This window comes from Chamaea fasciata, unplaced genomic scaffold, assembly GCF_029207755.1.
Source record: "Chamaea fasciata isolate MVZ Bird 193981 ecotype frontalis unplaced genomic scaffold, bChaFas1.0.hap1 SCAF_1, whole genome shotgun sequence".
NCBI lineage: Eukaryota > Metazoa > Chordata > Aves > Passeriformes > Sylviidae > Chamaea > Chamaea fasciata.
Window position 1 is genome coordinate 115,402,675 of NW_027094086.1, and position 15,009 is coordinate 115,417,683.

The 15,009-nt window shown below is 37.8% G+C and overlaps 1 long non-coding RNA gene across 1 annotated transcript in view; it reads left to right on the forward strand.

Moving 5' to 3' along the window:
- The window catches only part of LOC136287657 (uncharacterized), a 63,358-nt gene extending 48,618 nt beyond the window's left edge, over positions 1-14,740 (forward strand). The window contains exons 2-4 of the long non-coding RNA XR_010720260.1: positions 6,754-6,840; positions 12,337-12,472; positions 13,504-14,740. This is a non-coding gene — a long non-coding RNA (uncharacterized lncRNA). The remainder of the gene's footprint in view (positions 1-6,753; positions 6,841-12,336; positions 12,473-13,503) is intronic.
- Positions 14,741-15,009: the final 269 nt, after the last annotated feature.

Consider the following 15,009-nt stretch of genomic DNA (forward strand, 5'->3'; position numbering starts at 1 on the left):
TGTTTCCAGAAAAATTCTGCTCCTCAGAGTAAAAAGAAAGATGTGGAATATAACCTAACTTAAAAGAAGTAAAACTGCAAAATCAAACAAAAAACCCTAGAAAGGCATATTGTACCATGGACCCTTCAAAGTGAGTTTGGTTGGAAGAAGATTATTTCATATTGCATTGGAGAGAGAATATCTGTGAGGTCAAACACTCAGTCAGGATTTATCCCTATGCTCTTAGTCAGCTGATAAAGCAAGTATGCCATGAAAATCCCTGACTACTACCTCTTCCATCTTTTAGTACTTTTAAGACTGCTCACATGCATAAGTGATTGGAGAAGCAGGCCAATTTTTTTTTTTCTTTCTTTTTTCTTTTTTTCTCCCCTACAAGTATTATTAATAAGGAATACTTTCAGGACGAAACATTCTGGTTTGAACTTGGTTTGGCAATTTTATTTTTGAGTGTGTGAAAAAAGCACTTGGGAGATGTAGGAGAGTGGGATAGAGCTCCTCTATTACAAATCTTCTTCATAGTGCCTGAGAGGAGGTCAGTTTTGTGATGCCCTTTGCCAAGAGTTGCAGAGGAATGTTCCTGGACTGATCCTAGGAATTAAGGACTATGGCCACTGTGTATTTGTTCATGCATGTTCTGCTGTCTGGCAAGAGGGTTATCCACTTTAATCCTCTTCCCTCCCTGAATTACTTGTATTCCTGGCAGCAAGTAATCTCTGCCTACGTGACAGAGAATACTGAAGCTCTGATAGTCAGAATAGTGGGTACAGAGCAGTATAGATAATTAGGACAAGTTCATCATGTACCAGAGTAGTGCTTCTGATATACTTGAAATCCTTGTACTTCGTATTTTGCCAATATGCTGAAAAAAGTTGCTGCAATCTGTAAAATTTGATGAATGATTGATTTCTATTAGCAGAATGGACTGGGGCGTGTGATGGTCTTATAATATCTGATGTAATGTATCTCAAGACATATGGAATAATAAAAACTTAAATATTTTGGCTTCAACTGAAGAAGCAAATAGTTCATTCTCCATAAATGAAGCAGGTAAAAGTGCATTCAAATGAAAGTTTTGGTTTTGCTTCCAGAAAATTCCTAGAGTTAATGCCTGTTTTGGTTCAAGGCAAGCATATAAAGTAAAAACCCTTGCCCAAGAAACCCTGAGCGAAATGAAGCTATGCTTCATAATGAATAAAACTCAAGGAGAAATAAGGATTTCATGACTGTCATTTAATAATAAGTGAGCAACATTTCATATCCAGTAATCGGAATCACTTTCAGTATGTTAAGAAATATTCAACATCTCCAGTTCCTGTCGCAGAAAGCTTAATGTTGCATTACTCTGTCAAAACCACATTTACAGCTTTTATTTCTGTAGCTGTAAATTATTTTAGCAGCAGCAAACCCAGCCGAAATAGTTTGGTCCAAGAAGTGTATGTTGGGTTATGCATAATAACAAATACAGTGAGTACCCTGCATTAATCCAACTGCGTGGCACGTGAAATATTACCACAGTTTTTTGTGTTTGTTTTAAACTCTCTTAAACAATAGCTGTCCAGTGGAAGCACTTTACTTTTGAGCACTTAAACGTTGTTCACATGTGATACAAGTCTCCTGCTGTCAGCTGCTGAGTGATGTCATCTGCTTCAAATGCCCTTTGCACAATGCACTATATAGATGCTGCATTCTGGTCTTATGTTTCTTTGCAGTACATGCAATTGAAAACAGTAAAGCTGACATTTAATACTTGGTCTCCCATATTTGTTTAGTATGTGAAAGCTTAAATTATTATTTGAAATAACTTCAGAGGCCACTCAGGAATATTAAGAATAAATTAAACAACATAAGATTGAAGATCTCTGACTTTGGCTTCCAGCAAAGTCAGCCTTTAAAGTCAAATCTGTATTCTACATCTTTCCATGAGGTGCACAGCTGGGCAGCTCAGAAAGTCCAAGAGGGACTGGGGAACAGGGCCTTATCAGAAATTTACTTTCATCTGTTTGGCACTTCAATCTGTGAGCCTGTATATACAGAAAGCAGATTGGTGTTTAAGCTCCCTTTGGACCACAAAATATTGCTCTTTCTGCTATCTTCAAGGACCTCAATAAGGAAAAACTGCCAGTCTTTCTTTAGAATGATCCCTCGGAAAATAGTGTTTGAAAAGTGGAAGGATGACATTTTCATTTGAGGAAACGCTTCACTTTTACTTACCTATCTAATCAGTTGACTGTGCTGACTTTAGCTCTGCAGTGTGTGCCAAGGAGAAGGGAGTATTTGGTTTCTCCTTGAAGCCATAGTCTTAATAGTCTTGTTCTCAAGAATTTTGTTTTCTGAAGAAGCTCTCCAGCATGAATGCTGTGGAAGTTGTGAAGCAGTGCAATCACACGTGTGCTCATGTGGGCGACATTCCTAGGGACCCAGTACTACTGCATAAATTGTAACAGTAATTAGGTTCATTTAATACACAATTTTGGCAGTGTCAGTCCAGGCTTTAGGCAACATCATGGTGGGTATGAAAGGTGGTTTAGAACAACAATGGGTTTACTTCTCTGCTATGCAAAACATGTGTTGTGTAGCTGAGCCTTGAATGTTTCATGAGAAACCAAAAAAAGCATTGGGAGAGCTGGTGGCTGGTCTCATATTTTGAGGTTACCTCTTCTGGCCATGGTTTTTCAAAGTGCTCCAGTTATTCCAAGAAATATGAGAGGAGCCAGTTTAACAAGTAATTTACACAGTCTGTGCTACAGGAAAGTTCTGCAGGATCTGCTGCAAATTATGCCTGTAACCTGGAGCCATGCTGCATCAGCTCTTACTGCAAACTACTCAGCTCCAGGTGGCCACACATGGAAATTGTGTAAGGAGTATGAGCAGCAGTATGCCAGACTGTTTGGAGACAGTATTTTCTCAAAAAAACTGGGCTTACTATTTAAATGAGTGTTCTAAAAACTATTCTGTAAAGATGCTTGGTTCTGGTTTAGTATTAGGATGTATCTTACTGTATCACTTATAGTGTTCAAACAAGTGGAAAGGCTTTTTCACTCTACAGTTCAGACGTATTGGGGAAAGGTGACCTGATATGAGACTGAGTCTGATTTATGGTATCCCACAAGTCTATCCCAAATTTGTGCTGCACTTATTTTCTTCTAGCATTTTAAAACTTGATATCCCATTGAATTTGTATCAGATATATGAGGATTTTTTGTTTGAGGTAACTTGAGTCCTTCTTTAAAGGAAACAATAAGCTTGAAATTGTGTCCATTTCCAAAATGCAGATGGATGTCTCTGGATCATTGAAAGGGGAGAAATAAACCCCTCAACAGCAGTATTGGAGGATTTGCGAGAATTGGAAGATTAGCAATAAGATTTTTCAGTTAGATTTGGCCAAAGGATGTGTGAAATGGAAGCTGGGCAGCTATTTCAGATGTTTTTCTGATCTCAGAAAGCAACACTGTGTCAGTAAAGAGGATTGTACCACATAAATTCAATTTCATTGCAGTTTTTCTCTCCTATATGAAATAGCCATCTAAGACTTTTTTAAATATTATTTTTATTTCTCTGATCAGAAAGGGTAACAAAATGCTTCTGAAAGCCTGTTGTGGAATTAGAAAAATGACAAGGGAAGAGCTGTTCTATGTGTTACTGCTCATTTTCTGTGCATGAATGACTTATACAAAAACTCAGAAAAACACCAAAAGTTTATATGAAGAGAAAGATGACTGAAAACTGGAATCTGATTTTTTTTGCAAATGATAAGTTGTAAGTACATGTATGAATTAGTATATTTGAAGAATTTCAAGTGGATTTTTAAGACTGTATGTGGATAAGGTAAATATATAAGAAAGATCTTGGAAGCAAAATTATTATGCCATCCATCCAGGTCTATCTTTAGAAAATCAAAATATTTTAGTACCCCCTTTTTTGTTTTTGCTTCAGGATTTTCCTTTGACTGACTTGTTCATGGCTAACGCCTCTATGGCAGTATATTGGATAAATTTAAAAATACAGTATTGGTAAGGGGTGGAAAAGAGTATAAGTACAAAAGATGTACTATTGATACATTTTTACAAAAGTGAGCAAATCTAAAAGAATACTTAGAATGCAGGGAAATGCATTAACAATAGTGGGTAATGTAAGGTACTGTTTGGTGTACATAAGAGAGGTGGCATTAGAATGTAGGCTTTGGAAGACAGGCTTTGCCTAACTCCTGGGTTTACCAAGTAATTCCAGGATCTATTTCAGTTCTAGTTCAGATGAAGGTCACAATTCCCATAGTATCCTTTTAGAGGGAGAAAAATTTACTTTAGGGGGAGCAAGCCTGGAAATTTATTTTAATAAGCTCATGTTGATAAAAGCAGCTTAAACGTTCAAGAACAGTTCTAAAAATATTGGAACACTTGTTCCTAGACAAATTATTGTAAGGAGTACAATGAACCGTTTGTTATCATAGTTAGTCCATGCTTGCAGCAATGTGATCTAGTGTAGTTGCCAAGACCTATTGGTAGAATGTATTCTTAATCTGTGAAACCAGCTAATGTGACATGTAACCAAGGTAAAGTCTACTTCAGGTTTAAAACAAAAATAAAATCAGAAGTGAGACTGGTAACATCTGTAGCCAGAATAGCTATAAGAGGAGATACGAACTTTTCAGATGCATTAAGCTTGTGCTTTAGTACTTAAAGGACATTGTAAGCAGATACAGCAACTCTTTGCTTCCTCATTCTTGGTTCTTCTCATCATTGAAACCTGCCGCCAGCCAAGGTTCTTTTCTGTACCAGTTTTCTTGATTCTCTCTACTTGATTCTCCACTCTAGCTAAGATGGGACATAATAGAAGTATCACAACTTCTAACAGGGCTCACCGTCCTCTAACAGTCTCCAAGGCTTTCAGGGGATTGCCCTGAGCTGTAGCAGTCTGCGTAAATGCCCAAACTGATGCTGCTTGAACAAGGGGTGGAATCAATTGCCTGTTGTTCTGAATTTATCTAAGACAAAGCTATGCTGGATTCTTCTGTAGCATAAATTTTGAGTAATCTTCCAAAATACCTAAGGTTTCCACTTAAAAGTCTGGTTTCAGTCCAGTATCATTTTGTTTCCCAAAAATAATAAGAAAGTATTTCTTCTATATTCACTCCTTGATGAACATGTAGAAATGCAAGTAACGCCTAGATTTGTTTTAGCAAGGATGGTATGAGAAGGCAAGGTCCAACCTAGCTATCCCAGGGTCCTGGCTGGCCCTCCAGTGGCCACTGCAGCTTCCCTTTCTTCCTCTGAAATAAGGAGGAGGAAAGGATTCCTTCTGCACACAAGCCTAAACTCAAATGCCTGCCTCTCACGTCCAGATTTGGTTAATGTAATACAAATGCTGTGCTCAGGACTAAACCTTTTAAATCAGCCTCAAGCTGATGAAAAATTACTTTGATACCTATGGAGCCTGAGCCTTTTCTGGATGCAATTCAAGATGCTGGGTTTTACCTACAGGTCCATAAAAAGTCTCTGGAACTTTTTCAGTTAGCAAAAGGATTTGGTTTTTCTTATCCTCAGTATGAAGGAGTAGAGGCCTGTGAGCTGGATCAAACTTTCTTTAATGGTGTGAAATGCTGTAAACTCCTTTTTTTTTTTTTTTTTTGTGAGGGTGATTCTTTGTGGGGAATTGGAGGGAAATAGTAGGGAGAAGAGGAATATGATACGCCATTTTCGTGATGAATTATTGCTGCTTATTTCCTGGTTTGATGCATTCCTTTGGCTTTTTTATGTTGTATCTTAAATGTAGAAATGTGCTCCAAAGACCAGATGAGCTTCCACATCTCTTCTGCTGCAGCTCCATGCAGTGATTTGAAATAAAATTACATACCTGCAAATTGGTACACTATTGAAGTTACTTTCAATCTTTTTCCGTTTCAAATTGAGGTGTCTGAAGAGCTCAGGCAGGTTTAAAATTCTATATAATTTTATATAATGCTATGTGGGGTTATAAATTACAGTGAAGAAACTGTATCTATAGTCTTGTTCATGTTATAAATCTAACCTGTCTATGGCTTTATAGGATTATGGGTGGGATAGGAAGGATATCTTTACAGAAACCTCAGCAGCAGTGGAGGATCTAGTTAGTAGGTTTAAACTAGTGTGGAGATCCTTGTGCCCTAATCAGAGTTTTTCTGCTGTTGCCTTGTGGTGCATGAGTGACACTGTTGCTCTACAGGTGGGTGGTTCTCTCTCCTCAAGAGCAGTTTAACCAGCAGGAATGTTCCTTGTTTAGTTGCTGATGCAGTCTTTCAAGTGAAAGAAAATCAGAGTGAACTTAGCAATTCTAGTAAAATCATTTGACGGAAGCTGGTTAGTTAATAACAGAGAGTTGTTGTCTTGAGCATCGTGTGGTTGATGAATGGACTTAGTAGTAATATATTAGTTGACAGAAATGGACCATCTGCTTTCGTGTATTGTTGAATGATGAACACAGTGGGTATGGAGTGAGGGGAAAGGAGAAAAAAAATGCTGGTGCTCCAATATGTCTTTTTCCCTCACTTTTCCCAAAAAGTAAAATGGAAAAGGAGAGTGCATCTAAAAATCCAAGTACAGATACCAAGTAAAATGATCTTCAAGTGGCTATATAGACAATATTTGGATTTTCTTGACAATTTCAATTTAGGTGCTAAAAATGCACAGTGGCCTTACAGAAAGAAATTAACTGTATTTGTGTTGGTGGTGATTTCTTTCCTATAAGTTATTCCATGCACTTTGTCTTCATGTCTTACAGAACACTTCTCTAATGAGTGTGCACCATAGAGTTTGGAGACTCTAATGGCAATTTGTGCCCTGGGACTTAAGAGAACCTTCAGCTAAGGTAAGTGCATTAATTTTTTTTTTGTTGCATGTTTTTCTCTAAGACTCTGCTGCCAGTCTGAGCAATTCAATCACCAATTCTGACCAAGAGCATGTTTTCCTTTTACAGACAGATAGTGCAGACACTTTATCACTCCTGTGTTCAGGTTTACTTATCTTACCAGGATTAAGTGTGTTCAGGAAGCTTACTAGTCCAACATTTTTCTTGCTGCCTTTGCAGGGTAAGTGACTCTCCATCCAGCAGTACACTCTGAAGAATCCATCATGGTTGTGGCAACTGTGGGTTATGGCTAGTTGTACTTGCAGAAAATTATAAGTTGAATACAAAGACTATTCCATATAATTTCTCTTGTCCCTCTCTACAAAGCATTTTTCTTATTCAACTGTTCTCTGTATCTCATGGGGATTTTTTGTTTTGGGTTTTTCTTTTTTGGGTTTTTTTTTCTTTGTTCTTAGTCATCCAATCTGATTTTTTTCCCTCCAAAAGGATACTGTGAGAAATGTGACCTTCATCTAAACCTTGCTTGCTGCTGTACATCTTTTAACAGAAGCACCTGCTGTTGCTCTGGCCTTGCAGTGGATGCCAGAGAGTTAAAGGGATATACCCTTCTATGTACCCTTCTAAACTATGATTTTTGCAGTACTCATCTAATCTGTATTTAACTGGAATTTAATGTGTCCTGCAGGGGTTGACAGTACTTGTCTCATATATTGTCATTAGCTTGAGATAGTGACCTTGAGGGAAGAGAAGCTTAATAAGACTTTATCTGCTTCTGATTCTTGCTTTGAAAATGTTTGCTTTTCTTGTGGGTGTGACATCCACTGCTTAATGGAGCAGGGACTGGTGTAGTGGCTGGGGAGGTCTCCAAAAGTACTTCAGTCATACTGTCCCATGCCAAGAGGTTTAGTACAGGGACTGATACAAACCTGAAGAGAAAATTGAGGCAAATCAGTAGTCCAATCCTCCTTAAAGCCCAGAAGGGCAGCAGAAACCGAGGGAGAAGGAAGGTGCTCCTGTACAGGCAGCTATTTTTCTCTTATGTTCCTCAACCCAAGTCTTCCTCTTCCTTCTTCTCCCTAGTCCTAAACCTTCCTATTCCTTCACAAATTAATTTTGTATTCAACAAGCATTAATTGTTTGTGTAAGGGTTTGTTCAGGAACACAAATGCATGTTCACATTAACTTTGCAAAATATACTCAAACTAAGTGCTTCTATGTATTCTGTGATTTTTTTTTTTTTTTTTAAGAGAGATTTTGGTCAGGAGACCAAAACCTGTGAACACTTGCCTTTAGTGCAGTATAGTAGCAGATGGTCAGAAACAGCCCATGGACTCACTGTCTCTTTTGAAGTTAAATATGATACTAAGTAGCAGAAGTAAAGATAATGAGGTGAGCAATTTGGTTTAGGACAAACAGGGGAAGAAATTTGTTTTCAATTAGCCAACAACATATGAGACCAAGGTTAAGGTATTTAGGGATATAGCACCATTTGGGTTTTAGTGCTGTTCAAAGGCTCATTGTATTTTGCCACAAAAAACCCCAAAAATTTAAAAGTGAATGCTTTTAGGTTGGATTTGTCGTCGAGGATCATGGGAGTTGCAGTAAAAAGCACTGAGGCTGGATGAGTTACTCTGGGTTTTTAGGCTGGTACATTACATGGTGTTGCTCCCATTGTCTTCAATAACTGGCAAAGTGAAACTTTCAGATGCTTTTCACATATATTGAATATTTACTTCTAGGAAAAGGTGGAATTTATTCTAAGAATTATTCTATTTCCCATTACTAAACCATATGCACATAACCTAAAATGCTCAAAAATATGAATACTTGAGTAACTGAGTGTCCTGGTTTGGGGTAAATTTTGGAAGCAAACCTCAGAAGGGGTCTCCTCTAAAAGGCAGATTTCAGTCGCCCATCCCCCAACTGGTTCATGAATAATATTGAACACTGGGACTTCTTGTTGTTCTGAAGAGATGGCAGATTCAGAGATCCAGAATCCAAAGTCCTTTCTGTGGGTATGGAGCTAGGAGCTGGAGGGGTGGTGTCCAAGGGGGGACCTCTCCCTGCTGGGGTTTGCTGGCCAAGGCTCCTGGTGCCGGTCTTCTGGACCAGAGCAGAGCTGAACAGCTCGTCTGGAACTTTGAACACTTCCTCTGAGGAAGCCACAGTCTAGAGAAAAACTTCTTGTCTTGGCTGATGAACTAGCTTGCTTAAAAGCAAGGGAGAAAAAAACACTCTTAGTTTCTCCAAGCTAAAACACAGCCGTGAAAGAAAGGAATGTGGGGAAGCAAGTGCAGTTGCTGCAGACAGACTTCGTGGTGCTTCTCCCCACCCTTCACCCTCTCTGCCTCTCTGGGCCTAGCTTAAAGCTACAGGACCCATTTCTGGGCAAAAAAACAGACAATGGGAATATCAGCTTCATAAAGCCACCCTAGCACTCTTGAGTTTTCGTATTTTATTGCATACTGCATCATGAAAACTGGAAGAAATAATTTGATTGAATGTTATGCTGGCTTCTATATATGGTGTTTCAGGAACACAATTATCATCAGAAATTACTGTTGTTTGCTGCTTTCAACTTCACAGTATGTGGAAAAAGGCATCAGTCTAACAAATAGTATGAGAACATCTATAGCACAACCCTTCATCCTTTCTAAGCTTGTGTGCAGCTCTATATATATATATATATATATATATATATATATATATATATATATATATATATATATGTATTTAAAATCCTCAACAATTGTCCTTGTGGCATCCATGCACACATCTTCTTCTGAAACTATTTTTTGCTCCTGTTTCCCTTTGTGTGCAGTGGTTGTACTGCCGGGTCATTCCTTGTGGCAAGAGCCACAGGATGAGGTCTCTGCCCAGCTCACAGGACTGTCCTTCCCCTGACACATTTGCAGGAGGCCTTGTGTGGGTCCCCTAGCATGAGCCCTCTAACCCTCAGACATGTTTTGACTTGTTTGCTCGTCTTCTCCAACGCCTGTGTTTGAGTTCTGCATCAACTCACATTCCCTGAAGATTTTTAGGGATTCGTAAGCAACATTGGAAAGTGTGTGTGGAGGTACCCATGATGGCTTGATACTTGAATTTATGCTTTTATTAATACCTTACTCTTATTAAAGGATGTCTTATACACTTTATATTTACAGTTCTAGAAATGTAATTTTTATCTTTGTATTTGTGTATGTAGGCACAGATGACGCTTTATACAAACTTATTTAGCAGAACAAGATTTTTATATATTTACCAATGTGCATTTTTTTGTACTTATAAACATTTCCTGGTCCTAAAAGAGAGTGGATGGTATGAGGCGTGGAACCTCCCCCAGAATTTAGGGCTGGGGCACCATTCACCACCTGGCTTGGTTGGCAGCTGTCCCAGTGTGGTTGTGTCAGGGAAGCTGTGTGTGTTCTACCATTCACCCTACAGTGAAATGCCAAGCTTGAGCATGTGCATGACACATATGGAGCTTGCCTACAACCCCTTTCACCTCAAACTGTTGTTTTCCTCTCGAACCAACTAAATAATAATAAAAGAATCTGGATATTCTGAGTAACACTAAATAGAGGTTTCCAGTTTTGTGTACATCTGTATACTATAGCTCTTAACCTTTTAATATAAGTTTTGCTCAGCACATAATATTCAGTCATGCAAAAGTACCACTGAACTGATATTCCACTCTCGGAATCCTAGAGGATTGGAAGGATGAGATCTTGCTACAATGACCAGTGGCTTAATATATTGGAAGGTGAAAATAACAAAAACAAAAAAAAAAAAAAAAAAAAAAAAAAAAAAAAACAAAACAAAACAAAACAAAAAAAAAAAATTACCCATATGTTTAGGGTAGGGTATTTGTAGATTTCTTTTATTATATTGGTACCGTGCCATGCTCTTCTTGTAAACCTCTGGAAGCACTGAAGAGTGATATGGGTTATCTTTGCAGTGCTTGCCTCTTGCTCTGAGGCCAATACTACTACTGGTTACAGACTCTTTCATGTCCTGGAGACTGTTGCTTCCAGGCCTTAATAACTCCACAACCATTTCCATATGAAATGCTTTTCTTGCAGTCCCTTTGTAGGACTAACGAGTCCAACAAACTTATTAAAGGTATCTAAAGACTTTTCCTGCAGTTCAAAGGAGTTCATGTGGAAAAAATTGGCACTCCTCATGCTTGTTAAAATTAACTTTATCATTCTTTTATTGGAATATTTCAAACAAACCACCTCACTGCCACCTCTGTATCCTAGAAAGTAAGAGTCTATCTCATTCGTTGCAAGCAAAATATGTAAGGAGGCAAATAAAACTTTAAAACAGTTGTAACGGGTACTGTACAGCCTGTTTCTCCATTAGCTGAAGTAGTGGTGTGATGGGATGCCAGATCAGGCATCTTTGCCATATGATTTCTCATGATACTTCCTCTGCACCTGTGTCTTCCCAGCCATGTGGCTGCATCTGGCTTCTAGGTCTTCAGAGACACGCTAATAACCTACATAATATCATTGTTACTCAAGTTCTTCCTTCCTCGTCTGCTACTTTTATTGTTTTTTAAACCTACTGCTGGAAAAATTAATGATATGCTCAAAACTTTGACAATACAGTCAAGAGAATGCTTTGTTACCCTTACAGTAGGCTTGTAAATAAGCCATTTGCTGTCACTCTTTGTGCATCCTACTCTTTTCCAAGGGTATATTCACCATAACTTGTATGTATTTATAGTTCTGTTTATATTTCCAACAGAATTTAAATCCTTTTTTTATGTAAAGATGTTTTGTGCCAGTGAGTTGACTTCTCTGGTAACTTGTAGCCTTAAAATGTATGAGTGACTATGGTTCAGGCAGGAGTCACAGAAATAATGCCTTCTGAAGTAGAGGAAAATAACTGAAAGTATGGTATTTTGGGCTTATCTTTCATATTTTATATTTGGAGAAATGTTACTCTCTGAAGAAAAAGATATTGCCTTGCACTAGGGGACATGGTGCTCTTACAAGAGGAAAGCCATACTAGATTTTGAAACTATATATGATGTTTACTTCAGTGATTGTCTCGATAGGCAAATAAGGGATTTTTAGAAAAACATTAAAAAAATTTGGTATTATTTTCTTTTCCTAATAATAATTCCCTAGACTAAATCTTCTGCATTAAGGTAAATATTTCGTTTAACAGCATTTTATCTCTATAGTGCTAAATTTTACAAAAGTAAAATATGGAAGCATAAAGTGTGCTTGGTCATAACTTAGTCATGAAAAACCTTGTCTTACATATATGCCTCCAAATGTTTTGGTTTGTTCTGGCCTATATCCTCTCAGTCCTGTCTTAAATAACTGATTTTTTTTTATTGTCTATAGAATTATATATTTTAATGATTACACTTAGGATTTTGCAATCCATCGATGCAGTAGCTCTTTTCACATGTGAAGAATGTGCTGAGTGGAAGTGGCCCATTTATACTTCCAGACAAGCCCCACGTGATTTCTGTTTCAGGAGCTGGGTGAATCTGTGCAACTTTCAGTTCGGTCCAGTCTAATAAGCTACTTTTGACCGCAGGAGCCAACCTTGCTTGCTACCTGTAGACTTACAAATATCTACCTCTGCCTGATGCAACTCGCTAGGATGCAAGGTAAACCTAGATTTCTGCCTTTTTTTTTTTAACTAAGAAGGGATTAATTTGTAATCCCATGTGTGTTTTCAGTATCGGTTGAATAATGAGACTGAGGGAAAGTAATGAGAGGGAGAGTATTTTATCCTAGATATTTTTACATATCTGAAGCAAAAGCTTCCCATATTCGGGGATGCATATGAGATGGAATTCCTCCAGCGATAACTGGGACTATTCCCCAAAATAAGAACATTTCTAGGCCTAGTGATGTGCCAACCAATTTTGTATTATTTTTGCTTACAGTGTTTTCTGTATACATTGTTTAGAAACTATACTCTTCAACTCCTAGAAATTAAACATTGTTTAGAGATCTGGTTTCTATGTACTTAAAATTTTGAGATCTCATTTACAACAGCTGATTGGAAAAAAAAAGATGGTGATAGTTCTGAAAACAGTTTCTAAAAACTCAAAGGTAAACTGGAAAGTCCATGTAACTTTAAAAATAATAATTTAAAAAATAATATATTGCTATTTATGGAACACCACACAGCATTGCTGTCTAACAGGAACAAAGTTACTAAATGGATACTAGTACATCTCTCTTCAAATGGTAAAACCAGTTTCCTCCGTACTCAGAGGAAATCTACCTTTCCATTGTTTTATCACTTGTGTACATTAAAAAATGTTTGTACTAGTATGCATTCACTTATGAGGGTGCAATCAGCGGCCTTTACAATGCTGGGGCTTGAAGCTGATCTTCTGTCAGAGTCTCCACATTGTTTTATGATAGTGCAGCCCTTTTCAGTTCCAAAATTCTGCTCATGTGTCTTTTTTCCACATAAGCTTTGTGCTCCTAGAGAACATATAGGAAATTATAGGTATAAGCAAGTCCACCGTGAGTTGAGTTCTAATGCTGTGATGGGATTAGATTAACTTTGCACAGTTCTGAGTCTCATTATGAGCCCTGTCAGAAAGCTGGATTCATGTTGTGCCATTTTCTATCCTCATTACCACTTTTGTCACAAAAATGAAATTTTTCATCTGTCATACAGGCTGGAAAAGACAGAAGCCGGCAACAGTAGTGTGATATCCTTTCTAGTGCTGTGCAGTTTGACAGGCTGTGCCTTTCTGCTTTGTTCTCTTTAATGGTTTCTCAACCTGTGTGAAGGAGAGAAGGGACGGATATCTATCTCAAGGTACAATATGCAATTAATATTGTTGTCTCTATTCGGAGGACTTCAACTTTCCAAACTGAGCTGGTTGCAAAAAGAATGGCAAATATTAGAAACATTGGTACTGCTAACTGAGTCCAGTTTTCATTTTCATGTGGTCTAAGAATTGAGATTATTCTAAAAATACTAGATAATCTAATTCCTACCTGTGTTTCCACAAATTCTTGCTGGCTTTGGTGGGCTGGTTTACATGTCCCAAATTACAAAGTTCCTCTGTAAAACAGATATGACCAACTGCCAGTGTTTTACAATATTTAACCTAATTTTTCCTACTTTTAATTAATTTTCATTAACATAGTTTAATGCCCTGAAAATAACCCTGCTTTATAAAATTCCTATCCTTCTTCACTGTTTATGTCAGTAAACCAAAGAAATAGAGCTGTCTTTTCATTATTCCTCACGTGCTCTGTAATGAAAACTGCAACAAAAGGGTTTTGGGTAGATATCCTTCATTTTTATATCTCACATTTGTAATACCTCTGATTTTCTCTATCTAGAAGAGAAAATAATTTATGGTTCTTGGTCTATATCCTCCCTGTGATGATATCCTGTGATGAGCAAACTACCTGCTTGATGAGAGGGTGTGATAGCACTGCTGTGCTAGGACGCTGCATGCTGAAGTTAATAAATTTTTGCCTGAATGAGAGTTGCTGAAGTGCAGATGCCCAAAGGCCTCAGTTGTTAATAAATAAAGGCCCCATAAGTGTTAATACACAGCAGTGTTTTGTAAGAATAGGGCAGGAACCACAGCCTGTGGCTCTTGGAGACAGCATATTTGGGGGGAGTTTTTTGTGATACACCCTTGTAAATAATTCTATCTGACCATTTCTTGCCCGCATTTCTCTTCTGAAATGTACTGACTGACCAAATGTCACAAAAGTGCTCATCCCATCTGCAATACCTTGAAGGAATGAAACACATCATACAGGGCGTTATGCAAAGAAGGACATTGGGCTTCATAAGTTTTGGTATTTGTCAAACTGATTTGTGTAACTAACTTTTCATCAGCACAGTGGGTTCTTGGAAATAAACCCAGTTTTCTAGTATTTAAATGTAACAGGTGTGCCTGCTTATTGAATAAATATGTCTAAGACCAATTCTACAGTGAATGTGAAAATATGAAAAAAAATTCCATTGTGTTAAATCCTTTCCTGTAAGGGCCTTTACAGAAACACAGGGGTTATAAAACATGTCTGTCACAGCTTGTAAGTGTTACGGAAGTGCACCTTTACATGAAGACATCTGGAACATAAAGTTCAACGAAATCACTGAAGATTCTATCTCAAGTGCAATCTATTTCAATGTGACCTTACATCAGTGAGCACT